The sequence below is a fragment of the Homarus americanus genome, unplaced genomic scaffold, assembly GCF_018991925.1.
Source record: "Homarus americanus isolate GMGI-L3 unplaced genomic scaffold, GMGI_Hamer_2.0 scaffold55640, whole genome shotgun sequence".
Classification (NCBI taxonomy): domain Eukaryota; kingdom Metazoa; phylum Arthropoda; class Malacostraca; order Decapoda; family Nephropidae; genus Homarus; species Homarus americanus.
Genome location: NW_024713650.1, coordinates 556,860 through 564,405, shown reverse-complemented (window position 1 = coordinate 564,405; position 7,546 = coordinate 556,860). Strand labels below are relative to the sequence as shown.

The window sequence follows — 7,546 nt, the reverse complement described above, 5'->3', positions numbered from 1 at the left end:
ACTTGGCAAACAATTAGGGAGGTGGAAGGAGGGGTGGTTACGCCTGACCTTGGGTAATTGTAGCGCGGTGAAGGTGCTACTGTAGTTGTTGCTCTCAATATGGTGGGGGGAGTTGTGTTGGAGATGTAGTGAAGGTGTTATAGTGGTGCAGGCGATAGTGTTTGTGGTCCATTTGGAGTAGGTGCCATAATGGTCTTCGGTTTAACACACCAATCAATACATACCCAACGACTAGTTATTTTCATCAACTCATTGACTAAACCTAACCTATCTCTACCAGCAAGTAACGTTAGTGAATGTTGTGTTCAGAGGGAGAAAACATGGTGACGTGAGGAGAGTAGTAGGGGGTGGAAATAAGCCAGGAGGCAAAACAAACTAAAGGTCAGGGGGTCATAACTGGCCTCATCAATCATCATAGCCAAGGCGGTCAATATCAACCGTAAATTGTGGAGGATCTTCCCACCCCCCATAAGGCGACTCCCTCCTGCTGGTGAACAATGCTGGCCAAGACGGTGTGTGCCAATCAAGTCTTCATCGATATTCCTAGTACATTATCAATTCTCTCAGTTTGATAAATTAGAGGATAATTATTTAAGTGGAATAATCTGGTATTTATTCTAATAACTTAATTACCTCCGGATTAGTTGTTATAGTCCACTCTTATTTGGTTTGTTAGGTTATATACTTACTGGTTGTAGGTACATGTAAAGGCCAAATAGGCTCTCCAGGATTCCCGTCTATTCCGAGGTACTAAAGGAAACGGAACTGTACATAAAACAAATTTATTTACGATACACACAAACATATAATCAAGTCACCAGGTGAGTCTTAGTGATCAGCCGACACATGAACGTCCGGTACAACAAATCGGCTCTGCCAACTTGTTTATCAGTAGTGGTGTATGGAAGAGTGAGGTCACCTAGAGTACAGAGAACCAACCCAACCCACCACACACACTATACTCAAGGAATGGGATCAAGACGCAAGTCGCCCCCAAACTGGGATCCGGTAAACTCGTGTCTGGCTCCCTCCGCGAGCTCCCCCGACTGGACGAGTCAGGTCATGTGTCCTAGAGAAAGAACTGATGAACAATGATAACACCCAGCCTTTCGACACGAGAAGAATCCACCTGAAAATAACAAATCAACATATAAAATAACTCCAAAACTCCTGGGATATTAATATCACTTAAAATATAACATCAACAACAAACATAGACATTAACCCAAAACACAAGCATTATAACACCACAATATAATATAAACAAATTATAAATAAAAATGAAGGGTTTCTTACCAATGTGCTCTGGCTGAAGGAAGGAAGTCCTGTGACCACTCCACTCACCCTCCCAGCCCTCATCACCTCTGTCCCGGGTTGAGTAACTTTGGTCAGGCACAAGTAAACAACACCAAACCACACCTATCACCAGTTTTCCCCCCCAGTTTACTGCTTTGGAGGGACGACATTCCGACTCACTGACCCGTGATTGGCTGAACATTCCCGCCTTGCTCTGGGATTGGCAGACTGACTGGCTAGTGTGGGTTTTAGTCAATAGATGGAGATGTGTACCTGTGTCGTGGCGAGAATTTAACATTATTATTAATATTATTATTTCCATTACCATTCACTCATAGTATATATTCTCGATACATTTATTTACTAATCTTCATATTTATTTTGTTTATTTTTTTCCTCTGTATGAGTTTGATGGATCATTCATAAGACAATGAAGTGTTACTGCAGCTCGGTGGAAAGTCAATGAATAATAAATGATTCTACAAGGATGAATGATAGCTGTTTCTACCTGTCTCTATTGTGTGTGTGTGGATGATGAGAACCTTGCATGATGGTATCCCAGCTTTTCGTGCCTTAAGTCAGCCCCCTCCTCCATAAGGCAGCCAGGGGTCACCGTGTCTGCCTGGGGTTGCAGTTAAAACATTCATCAAGGTTCTCGTAATCTCAGGTATCCATCGTTTGTCTGAAGGGAATATTCATACCTGCCGTTTAAGCGATTGGGTAAAGAGAAATGACTTGAAGGTATTTTGAAGTCTCTCTCTCGTTCCACTGACATGATATGCCATTAAGAAATAAGATAATTTACATTTATGAATGATGTAAACACTATAGGCTAGACTTATGTGATGTAATGATACGAATCTTGATTAATAATTGTAGTTTTTTGGTCATTTTTACAACAAATTGGAAAGTTACATTGGATTTTTCTTATAAATAACTGCTATTTTGGGGTAACATGTACACGTATAGCCAACAGTAAACTCTGACATACACTGATCTGTTGTGATAACGGGAGGGAACAGGCAACACACTTACTGTTGTACCTCGAGAGAACATGTCTATCACGGCCCAGACAAACACACACACACACACACACACGTCTTATGTAAGTGTTCAGGATCTCTCACTTAGAGGAGGCTGATCGGTGCCCAAGCTTTGATCTGATAGCGAGACGTTGGCCCATAATTGCAAAGATCACCTGACTAGATATCCTCACAGCCCAGTTTTAAACACAGCCTAAATTATAGACTAAAGACAGATGTAAACAAACACAGCTGACACGAGTGGTACTTAGGGGTGGGTCTTACTTAGCCCCTCTTGTCAGGTCGATGTAGCTGTCTTAGCACTGACCATAACCTAACCTAAGCTTCGCACTCACTAGGTAATCAGGAAGGCCTCTGTTATGCATTACTATTACGAATTGAATTACTATTACTGTTTTATTTCGTGAGGAGGAGAGAGAACTGTGGATGAGTCTATTTTACAAGGTTGTTTAAAGAGTGGTTGAGGGTTTTCTCCCCTGAGGTAAGGAAGACGAAGCGAAAAGGAATCCAGAATTATTATGATGTTAGCTGAATGGAGTGTAGGAAGCCTGAGTCATGGTGAAATAATATACGAGAGAAATTATTGAATCTATAGCTCTCATCTCTAACTGACTTGACTGATTACTATTGTACAGTAGGGAGGTTAGGAGATTGATTTATATATGGGTGGTTGTATGGTGATTTACGGTGGTTGAAATGACTGAAATAACCAGTTAGGATTACATAGGGTACAGACCGCCCTGCCAGGTACAAGAAGTAGACACAGGTGATCTGATATGAGTCATCTTGCCTATAGAAGAGTCTCTATACGATCACTATAACGAGGTATTTACTAACCACGATCACTATAACGAGGTTGTTTGCGTTTTGTGTTTGTTTGGAGTGTTTGTTTTTATTGTTGAATTTGTTGTTTGTGTTTTTGTTTTGTTTTAGTAGCCTTAATTACCAGGGTTATTAAGCACCATTAATTTCGTCTTAATTTCCACATCTTTCGATCTTTTTAACGAATTAGGAAACATTTTTATACATTATTTTTTTTTTGCACCTAAAGATTCGTATATTTAGTAGAGTTAACTTATAAGGTAATGATCTAGTTATATGCGTTAATTACAGGTAAGAAATTAGGGTAAAACAGGTGGACGAAACACACACAAAAGATCCTAAACATTTACCTTCGAGTTAGTGTGAAACAAAATGAATGTGTTCCCTAATGAGTATTGCTCGTATATAGGGGACAAGCAGCACCCCCCAGCGTCTCAAATAACTAAAGGGCACTACAGATATCCACCGTAAACATGCCGTACTCAATTAATACCCCACTTTTGTATTTTCTTTACACCGACAGGGAGTCATTCACGGGATACCATTACCAGTCATATATTTCAGTATCATTTGCTCACAGACATACAAACATACATAAAGAACGTATACATAGGGCAAAGGCTATGTATACTTAAGGGTTATTATATACAGGTAATCGTATATTCATGAGAACATTAGTAAAATATCGCTTCTTTGATAACTAACTAGATCAAACGCTCTCGTATTTATACCCACAGAGGAGTTTTGTTGAGGAGAATGTAACCAGTATATAGTGTGTGTTAACCCTTATTGGTCATGGCTATAAACCTTTATAAATTGTAGTCTAATCCCTCTAGTTATCTCTAAGTTCAATTTAAGTTCCCCTAAAAAGTTCAACTGAGATTTAAGTAATGATCGTAGGTTAAGTTTGTATGAGAATGGAGTGTTTATTTGGTGTGTGTATATGTGCGTCTTAACTCCACTATTCAACTATACCATTCAGGATGTAGTAAGTATTAAGTTAGAATGTCTCTTACATACACTCAGACAGACACTCAGGAGATGTAATCTGACTCCATATATAGTTTAACTCAAGCAATTTTAATCCACCTAACTCTGTTCCTTTGTTGATTTTCTTTTATGCTTCACCGACGGAAAATTTAGCCCGGTGCTTCTGTAAACATTCCAACATAGCGTTATATTATTACATTATATTACGATATATTATTACATTATATTACGTTATATTATTACGTTATATTACGATATATTATTACATTATATTACGTTATATTATTACATTATATTACGATATATTATTACATTATATTACGTTATATTATTACATTATGTTACGTTATATTATTACGTTATATTAATTAAACACTACTTAACGTTGAGACACTGTAAGAATTTATTATTTTTGTGATTATTTTTAGTAGTTAAATCACGGACGGTAAATATATTACTGTTATTGATGTTTTGTTATTTAAATGTTACATGAGGAAGACTCGAAGGTAACACTTGAAGATAACACTCACTCGAAGGTAACACTTGAAGATAACACTCACTCGAAGGTAACACCCAAAGGTAACTCTCAAAGATAACACTCACTCGAAGGTAACACTCGACGGTAACACTTAAGATAACCCTGGAAGGTAACACTCAAATGTAACACTCACAAACACTCAACATAGACTCCACCTTCACCTAAAAGAAAGTCACCTGTGGAACACCTCCCATTAACATACATCACCTGGAGACATAAACACAACCATTCGCTGGCCCAACTTCCCGACAGGATGAAAGAAGCCGAGGTGTTCAATATCAGATGAGCGCACTAAAACAGCTTGTCGGTGAGGCCTGGCGGTAAAGACCTGGGATCTACCTGCTCATTATGCACTACAAAGAGAGAACTAATATCTTGTCTTATCAGTCTGTATCGCCATTGACTGATAAAGACTACCACTTAATATTTCTTATAGGCCCGTCAGGTGTAAACAAAATACTTTACGTTGTTTTGTGAGGTTCCGCCGCTACTGTCCCTTGGGGTAAGTGATTATATCGTCCAGTTACTGTCCAGGGAGTTATGGCAGGTGTGTGTGTGTACTACTGTCGGTGGGTGTTCATAGTTGGTTTGTTACTGTTCAGGAAGTTATGGTTCTGTTCTCTTATTAACTCGTGAATGGTTTATTAAAGGTTAATATAATTTTGTTAAGTTACTATTTCACGTTAGATGGTTGGATTAGTCTCTCTCTCTCTCTCTCTCTCTCTCTCTCTCAGTTATGGCCACCTCCTCTCACAATCATTGGCCACATTCTCTCACCCATAGCCACATCCTCTCACACTTATAGCCACATTATCCCACACACTCAGCCACATTACTGCCCGGAGCTGTCAGAGGTGGGCAGTACCACTCGTGTCTTGTAAGTCAATGCCTTTTAATTATGTTAGGCGCGAAGGTCGTAAACCACATCACCAGTAGACCACCTGGACGTGATGTTATTCCCAGGATGAACAGAATCATTCCTAAACCCGACTGACGGATGATTCATAGAACGAGTTAATCATACGCTTCTGAGTCAAGAAACCCAGCGTGTGTAAGAGTGTTTGAGGGTAGGTTAGGATAGGGTAGGGTAGGGTAGGATAGGGTAGGGTAGGTGATATTAAGTTAGGTTAGGTTATGTCAGGTCACTTTAGGGTAGGTAAGGTGAGATTAGGTTAGGTGTCGTTGTGTATACTAGAGGAAGAATATGAGAGGTCCTCCCCAGAACGCCTTTATCCCACCAGGTCTCGAGGCCATTAAGCTCTTACTCCAGTGGACAGACGCGAGATAAACAGAACTTCAACAACGAGATATTTTTACCCCCAGCACCGCCAACTCTCCCTCAGTGGAAGGTTAAACACTCTGACCTTACTGGAGTTTATGATGTGAGAGGGAGGGAGAGAGAGGGAGGGAGAGGGAAGGAGATAGAGAGGGAAGGAGGGTACATGGGGGGGGGTGGTACTTGAGGGTCTGGAGAGGTGGAGGAGGAGTGGGAAAGGAACTTTATTATGAGGGGGAGAGAGAGGAGGGAGAGAGGAGAGGAGGAGTGGGTGAGGAGGTTAAGAGTTGAGGACTTGTGAGTTGGTCGACTGTATTGTTTTGATACTCGTAAACATGTTCCTGTGTGTGTGGGTGGAGGGATGGGGTGGGGGGTAAGTAGTTGTGTATTCAGATGTACTGTTTACTCTCTCTCTCTCTCTCTCTCATTATTTACGTTTCAAAACACATAATCTCTCAGACTCATACTATTGGGGGTACACGTTCATGACTCATTCCCCATTATGTGTTTACAAATCGTTCTCACTGGCTATCAAATGAAAAAAAAAAAACAGGACTTGTTGACTTAGCTGATAGTCTCATTGCGTCATTTACCTTAGAGGAAAAAAATAAACACTTTTACGAATGAGATTACAGACTTGCCCAACACCAAATGATGGGGATATTTTAAGTCTTTTTAACTCTTATCTAATTTACCTGGGGGGAGAAATCTACAATGAGAGATAGAAAGTTGATGTGCAATTCACCTCGAGCGATTAATTTATTCCCATTGAGTGATAAGGTGTGGTCGTGTGGTAACAAGGTGGTGGGCCTCTTTAAGGGGGTGAATGGGAAGGCTGCGCCAGTCATCCTCACACTAACAACAATTTACTGTGAGACAACTACAACGCTTGTATCATAAAACTGTTTATTTATGATTTCACTTCTTTACTAAATAGAAGACGGGAAAGAAATTAAGATAAAATACAAAATAAATAACAAAATACAGACGCCATTGCTACCGAATTCGTAGAGTGTAACTTTAATTTGAAGTTATTTAATGTTAAATATAGGTGAGTGTAAACAGAGTGAGTTTTAGTGAACTTCTTATAAGACAAACTAAAAGATGTTTATAATTTAGATAATTTTGATAATATACATTGGTTCATTATCCCTGTAGTTAACTTGTCCTTACATACATTAACGAAAGATATATTATGACCTCTGAAACAAAATGTGTGTGTGGGTCTGTGTGTGTGTGTGTGTGTGTGTGTGTGTGTGTGTGTGTGTGTGTGTAAACAATCTCAAAAACGCGTTTACCGGAATCTAATGAAACTTGGCAGATGGATTGGTGTGAGGTTAGTAAGGTCAACCCAGTCACAGGTTCCTAGGGGGGTTACAGGTTCCTAGAGGGGAGTTACAGGTTCCTAGGGGGGTTACAGGTTCCCTAGGGGGTTACAGGTTCCTAGGGAGTTACAGGTTCCTGGGGGGTTACAGGTTCCTGGGGGAGGCAGGTTCCTAGGGGGTTAACAGGTTCCTAGGGGGTTACAGGTTCCTAGGGGGAGTTACAGGTTCCTAGAGGGGAGTTACAGGTTCCTAGGGG

At 40.2% G+C, this 7,546-nt stretch overlaps 1 long non-coding RNA gene across 1 annotated transcript; it reads right to left on the bottom strand.

Moving 5' to 3' along the window:
• Positions 1-798: 798 nt before the first annotated feature.
• On the bottom strand, positions 799-5,000 carry LOC121874200. The gene is made up of 3 exons (XR_006090377.1): positions 4,897-5,000; positions 1,297-1,569; positions 799-1,129 (listed from the first exon to the last, which is right to left on the bottom strand). It is a non-coding gene; the product is annotated as an uncharacterized LOC121874200 (long non-coding RNA).
• Between the last annotated feature and the right edge of the window lie 2,546 nt (positions 5,001-7,546).